The sequence below is a fragment of the Balaenoptera acutorostrata genome, chromosome X (assembly GCF_949987535.1).
Source record: "Balaenoptera acutorostrata chromosome X, mBalAcu1.1, whole genome shotgun sequence".
NCBI lineage: Eukaryota > Metazoa > Chordata > Mammalia > Artiodactyla > Balaenopteridae > Balaenoptera > Balaenoptera acutorostrata.
In genome coordinates this window covers 61,396,061-61,403,216 of record NC_080085.1, presented here as the reverse complement: position 1 = coordinate 61,403,216, position 7,156 = coordinate 61,396,061, and the positions used below count along the sequence as shown (strand labels likewise).

The following is a 7,156-nucleotide window of genomic DNA, read 5'->3' as shown; positions in this document are numbered from 1 at the left end:
GTCTCTGCTTACATTACACATCTGTTCTTGTATGTTGTCCAGTTTCTCCAATAGAGCCCTTAGCATATAGTTATTTTAAATTCCTGTTCTGGTAATTCCAAAATCTCTGCCATATCTGACTGAGTCTGGTTCTGATGCTTGCTCTGTCTCTTTTTTTTTTTTTTTGATTATTAGCACCTTTATTTATTTATTTATTTATTTATTTATTTTGGCTGTGTTGGGTCTTCGTTTCTGTGCGAGGGCTTTGTCTAGTTGCGCCAAGCGGGGGCCACTCTTCATCGTGGTGCGCAGGCCTCTCACTATCGCGGCCTCTCTTGTTGCGGAGCACAGGCTCCAGACGCGCAGGCTCAGTAATTGCGGCTCACGGGCCCAGCTGCTCCACAGCATGTGGGATCTTCCCAGACCAGGGCTCGAACCCGTGTCCCCTGCATTAGCAGGCAGATTCTCAACCACTGCGCCACCAGGGAAGCCCGCTCTGTCTCTTTATACTGTGTTTTTTTTGCCTTTTAGTATGCCTTGTAATGTGTTGTTGAAGGGTAGACATATGATGTACTGGGTAAAAGGAGCTCAGGTAAATTGGCATGTAGTGTGAGATTTTATGTTTATTTGGCTAGGAGTTAGGCTGAGTTTACTGTTTGCTGTAGCTGTGTCAGAGGTAAAATTTCCTACAGTGTCTGTTTTTTTGTCTCCCCTGTCATCTTTGAGTTTCCCTAGAGAGTCCTTAAATAAGGTCTGAGATGTGCTGTTCTTTCCATTGTAATTCCCTGCTTTATACAGGAGTCTTACTGATGTGGTGGTATGATATCAGAAGATGGGAAGGATTCTATATTCCTATTTCCTGGGCTGTAATCTTTATAAGTGCTTTTTCATTCCACACCCCCACCCCTTCTTAGGTGAAACAGGAAAGCTAGAGGGGGCTGGATTGGGTATTTCTATTCCTCCAGATCAGCTAGGCTCTGGTAGAACCCAAGGTGGAATCTAATCATCTGAAATGTTGGTGACTCCAACTTTAGAAATAATGAATACTGGACTTCCCTGGTGGCACAGTGGTTAAGAATCCACCTGCCAATGCAGGGGACACGAGTTCGATCCCTGGTCCAGGAAGATCCCACATGCCGTGGAGCAACTAAGCCCGTGTGCCACAACTACTGAAGCCCACGTGCCTAAAGCCCACGAGCCACAACTGAGCCCACGTGCCACAACTACTGAAGCCCATGTGCCTAGAGCCGTGCTCTGCAATAAGAGAAGCCACCACAATGAGAAGCCCACGCACCACAACGAAGAGTAGCCCCCGCTCGCCACAACTAGAGAAAGCCCTCACGCAGCAATGAAGACCCAACGCAGCCAAAAATAAATAAATAAATTTATTTTAAAAACTAATAAAATAAAAATTAAAAAAATAAAATGATAAGCATCTTCTAAAATATTGGATATTAATGCTTAGTGAGCTCTCAGGTTTGTAGTTCTACGTCTGCCATGTACCTTTACATTTTCTATAGGGAGCCATTCCCCAACCCCCAACCCCTGTCCACGCATTTGCTTAATCCTGTCTGGCTTTCAGAATCAAGTGGCTAAAGGAAGAAAAGCTTAGTAAAGGGACTTAGGTTCCCTTTTTTCTACTGCTTCTTTATTGGCACCATTTCCTACTCCCCAAACAATAACTAAAAAAGCAAAAACTAATTTTCAATAAAAACCCTTTTATATTAACAGTTTTATGGCAGGTCAATGCCATATTGCCTATTCTTGGATTGTGGGGACTGTATCTGTGGGGTTTCCCAAGACAAGGAGCCCCTAGAAAGCTGGAAACATCAACCCAATTATGCACTTAATTCCTTTGTCAAGGTGCTGTAACCAAAGACCACACAGAGATGGTAAACCATAAGGGTTATATTTAGTATGAAGGGAAGAACAGGCATATAGAGGGATTGCTCCAAGACTGTCACTTCGGGAACCTGCGGCCTTTCCCCAGTTCTCTCTGCCTGCCCAGTCAGTATTACTACAGGAAGTGGGGCTATTGTTAGGGATGACCTTAAGTGAAAGTGCTTAAATGTTTTCTGTGTGAGGTTTGTATGATGAGAGTCAATCTTAGTTCTCTCTCTCCTGTCTTGCCTGTCTCTCTGTCCCCCACCACCACTAACAACTTTTACAACTACTGTGATTTATCTAGAAGTGAAATACCAGTCCAGAGAGCTCCAAAGTCAACATGGAAATGAAACCTCAGCAGAGCAATGTCCATTCTGTTACCTCCTGTCCAGGGCACTTTTTGCTACCCAGAGGTAGGCTGAGGCCAAAATTCTTGGTGGGTTTAACTCACCCCAGATAGTCAGAAACCAGATAGACAGGGAAGATAGGAAGGAAGGCTTGGGCCACAGAAACTGAAACGGCTCGACATTATAGTCAACTTAGTGCCGGTTGGCCCCACCTTAAACCCTTCTAATCTCTTCTGTTCCTATCCCTGAAACCTTTATGACTCTGGCCTTTGTGTTCTTTTCTAGGTGACCAGGGTGACATTTAAAAGAAGACAGGAAGCTATAGTAACATGCAAAGCAGATTTGGAATTAGGGAATGTTCTCCTTGGCTCCAGGTTCCAGACTTCAATTTTTTCATTCAACTTAAATTTTATGAGTACTTACTTAGGCCAGGTATTTGGTGAGACTTTGAGATAAGGATTTGGGTAAGATTTAGTCCCTGTCCAGGAAGAGTTCATAATTTGGTGGGGAACACACAAATATGAACAAATAATTGCCATATTATAAAGTGCAAGTACTAGAATAGACGTGCTATGGGGAGCGCTGTCAGTAAAAAAATCCTCAGCCAGTCTGGTTTTGGGGCCAGACCCAGTCGACTCCTGCTGCTTTCCAGAGCCAATCCAGAAGAAAGAAACTCAGGTGGAGTCTGAAAGCTCATAATGCAAAGGCTGCGGAGCTGGGAAGGGGTAGTAGCTTGCCCACCACCTCCAGAGGCAGCGGGAGGGAGGCGGCTCAAGGAGCTCAGCGGGTGCCTTTACCTGTTTGCTCATTGCTCCTGAGGACCATCAGGGTCTCCTTCATTTCCCTCTAAGGACACCAGAGCTGTTGGAAGGTAAGCTGAGGCATATTAAAATTTGGGGGGGGTTGAGTAAAAACCAATTTGAATTGGGCAGCGCCAAACTGGAGGTGGTTGGGGTCGTTCTAACTATAGGAGGTGGGGGGAGAGACTTTTGTGGAGAAAAGGCAAAAGCAAAGTAAGGAAATTATTGATTGGCTATTACTTAAAGTCTAGTTGGCTGTTTGTGATTGGTTGTCCTTATCGCTGTAATTTTGAAACCTTGAGGTGTTTATAGGCTTAGATTCTGGCCTGCTTACATAGGCCACCATGGCATTAAAGCCACATCAGTCTAATGGCCTCCTTATTTAATTAATTTAACAACATATATATATAAATATTTATACATGTATCTGTATTAAGCTAAATATGAGTTCATACTAATGTCTCCAATTCATATCTATTACCCTGTGGATCATTTTAGCTTCTTCCCTTTGCTTATCTGTACCCTCCCACTCCAACAGTAAGAAAACTGGCTCCTATAATCCACCATCAGGTACTTAATTGTTCAATTCCAGTATACATGTATAGTGGTTTCAGAATTGCTAGCCTGTACTCTCAGGGGAAACAACTTTATCAACCAGAATAGAGTGCTTATGTACAGTCCCTTTTGCCTATATTCTTAGACACAACTCATTTACAAAGTTACTTAGGTTTGTACCTTTGCCCCCACCCACTTCAGGAAAGTTCTTTCATACATTTGTAACACAGATTCTTTTTTCATATTCTGCATTCTGACCTTGTATCTCTTGATCTCCTAAATGATTTTTTGTTTTAGTTACATATATTAAGTTTTACTCTTTGTGCTATAAAGTTCTATGGCTTTTGAAAAACGTGTAAAGCATCCACCATTACAATATCATAGAGAATAGTTTCACTGTCCAGAAATATTCCCCTGTGCTTCACCTATTCAACCCTCCTCCTCTTCTCCAAATTCCTGTAAACCAGTGATGTTTTTACTGTCACTATAGTTTTGCCTCTTCTAGAATGTCATATAAATGGAATTATACAGTATGTAGTCTTTTCAGACTGGCTTCTTTCACCTAGAAATATATATTTATGATTCATCCATGTTTTTGCATGGGTTGATAGTCCATTCCCTTTTATCCCTCAATAGTATCCCATTATTTTGATGTACCACAGTTTGTTTATTTAGTCACTTACTGGGGAACATCTTGGTTGCTTCTAGTAATTATGAATAAAGCTGTTATAAACATTCACATCCAAAAAAAAAAAAAAGATCCTCACAGAAGAAATATTTGAGCTGAATACTGAAGGAAAAGGAAGAGTTTACTAAGGAGAATGAGTGAGAACAGCATGAGGAAGGGCAGAGAGGGATGAAAGAACATGTCATGTTTGGGGGCCATCAGAAAGTTTTCCCTAATTGAAATGGTACATTTATGATGACAAAGTTGGAAAGGTAGGATGGGACTAGATCATAAAGATTCATGGAGTGTGGACTTTATCCTTATAGACCAATGTTTTCCAACTTCACTTATTCATATTCTACCTTCACCATTTTAATTTCTTAAATCTAGGCAATAATATCTTTGAAATCATGAGTTTAATATATTTTCTTAAGAATATTAAAAAAAAGTATGCCTATTAAAATAAAAATGTATTCATTTGTCTCCCAACAGTGATACACTATAACTGTTTAGAAAGATAATTTTGAGAGCGTTATATGAGAGAGAGTGGATGGAGGAGTCAAACGGGATTATTTTAAAGGCTATTGAAATACCGAGAGATGATGAAGTTCTGAACTAAAAAAAGCCTTATTGGCAGTGATGGTAGAGAGGGGAAGGGCTTTAAAAGAGATTTAGGAACTAGAATAGACAGGATTTATTAATTAGAGGAAGGTAAGGATATTTATGAACTAAAATCTGGATTTGGTGACTAATTAAGTGGAAGGGTGGAAGATTACAGAAAAGGAAGGATCTAGAATTACTTGCAGGTCTCTTGTCTTGGAAGTGAATGATGGTACCAGTTCACCCAAGCAGAGAACAAGAGCAAAATTAGGTTTGAGGGAAAAAATTTCCCTCGAAAATTTATTTAATTGAAAATTTCTTTTAAGTTACAAATAGAGTATGTTCTCACTGTAACAAGTGAAATAAAAAATGCAAGAAGATAAAGTTAAAAATCTACCCTTTCATATCCCCCTCCCCTCCCCTTGTAACATCGAGGGTACCAATTTGTGCAGCCTTTCACACCTTCTTCATGTGTGTGTATTTATGCGCACAAATACGATGACCATTTTTTATAAAAATGAGGTCATATTCTCTCTCTCTCTCCCTCTCCCCCCTCCCCCACCTCCCTCTCTCTCTGCTTTGTGCTTCCCTCCACAGCACCTGCACACCACTCCACAGCGGTAGCAGGCTCGAAGGGGTAGGTAACAGCAAGAACAGGGGGCGAAGAAACACAAGTCAGTAAGAGCCATCCACCAGAGGCAAAACTCATAGCTAGTATCGCACAGGCACAGGTCTGTATAGTCTCCCTCGGGTCCGACATACAGCGATAGAGCATGCTGTCCTCACCACATACAGCTCACCACTTGAAGCAAAGTTCTCATGGAGTCAGGCGCGTCCTGACAGTGGCCCCTCCGGTTTTCCTCATGGTTGAAAGCGTCCTGGCAGTACGCGCACCGCCCACTCGGAGCGTTCCCTGTCCTCCTTCCACCACCGGGACTTGCCCCAGAATGGCTGTGTCTTGATCATGCTGGCCCCGCGCTGATGCCAAAGTCTGAGGAGTCCTCATGGGGGTAATTGTAGTCGTGCTTAAGGACCTTGTCCTTGGCAAAGCGCAGGTACGAGCCCGCGTCTTCCAAGGGGTTCAGGTATTTGTCCCTCGCCGGCGCCGGTAATCCTCGTAATGTGCGTCATCCAGGTCTTCTCCCTGGGTTGATGTGCACGATCTCCTAGTCGTCCAGGAAGCTCACCTGGCAGTAGGGCCTTGCCATCAGCTGTTCCAGGTGATAATGGTCTGTGGGGTGTGGGTCGTGGAGGTGACCCGGGGTATAAATCCTCTGGTGCTCACAGGATATGAGGGAGGAGATTGTCCGAATAAGTTGTTCCTTCTTCTGAGACGAATTATTGATAGAAGAACTGTCTGTAGCTGTTGTAAAAACGTCATCGCAAAGCTCAGCTTCGCTACGGATGGTGGAAGATGATGTTGAGCTTTCTATAAGGTCTTCGATTGCTTTCCTCACTCAAGGCTTCGGACAGTGAGTCAAAACTTACTATTGTTGACCTTCCAATGATGAAAGGTTGGGTTGGCTTTGGTGTAGACCAATTCCTTTCTTAAATAGCATTCCAGTACCACCAGTTTGTCTTTCTGTCGTTCACCATGGATGAGAAAGCCGATTTGTCATCCGGGTGCGTGACCTTACCTATCCCACCTTCCTTCCTGTGGGAACCATCCCCCCGCTGGAGTCATCTGAGGTCATAACCACAGCCTTGACGCGCATAATATAGCTGTCCTCACCCGCGTGTGTTTCTTTGGTCATTTTCCTGTTCACCTACATACCTGTCCTGTGGCGGTGGGCAGCCTTCATTTTCCTGTCCGCTCCCCTTCCCCCTTATTCACATCTTGGAGATCGCCTGATTTGGTTGGGGGGTGGGGTGGCTAGATCAAGGCGACTGAAGCGCCTGGGCAGGGGTTCATAGGCAAGGTGGCGGGGGCGGGGACTGAGCACCATGGGGCCAGGGGGTGGAGGCCGGCAGGGGCTCTGGGGACTTGGGAGCGGGTAGAGCGGAGAAGGGAGTGATTTGGGTAGAAAAACAAGCGTGCTGCTGAGAGCCGGGGAGTGCTGAGAGAAGAAGGAGAGGGCCAGCTGCCGGAGGGGGCTCAGTCCCAGGTTGCCCCCCTCCCCCACCCAGGCCAGACCAATCACGGTTTTGGGGGAGCTGCGCCTGCGAGGCGCTGCAGGGTACCCCACTGAGCTACATCTCTCCACTCCACCGATTTACTCCATATTGGATTCTTACCATCGTCAAGAGGAGGAGCTTCCCTTTTTTTTTTTAACATCTTTATTGGAGTATAATTGCTTTACATTGCTGTGTTAGTTGCTGCTGTA

The 7,156-nt window shown here is 44.2% G+C and overlaps 1 pseudogene; it reads right to left on the bottom strand.

Moving 5' to 3' along the window:
• Positions 1 to 3,015: 3,015 nt before the first annotated feature.
• Positions 3,016 to 6,586, bottom strand: LOC102997803 (sprouty-related, EVH1 domain-containing protein 2-like; annotated as a pseudogene).
• Between the last annotated feature and the right edge of the window lie 570 nt (positions 6,587 to 7,156).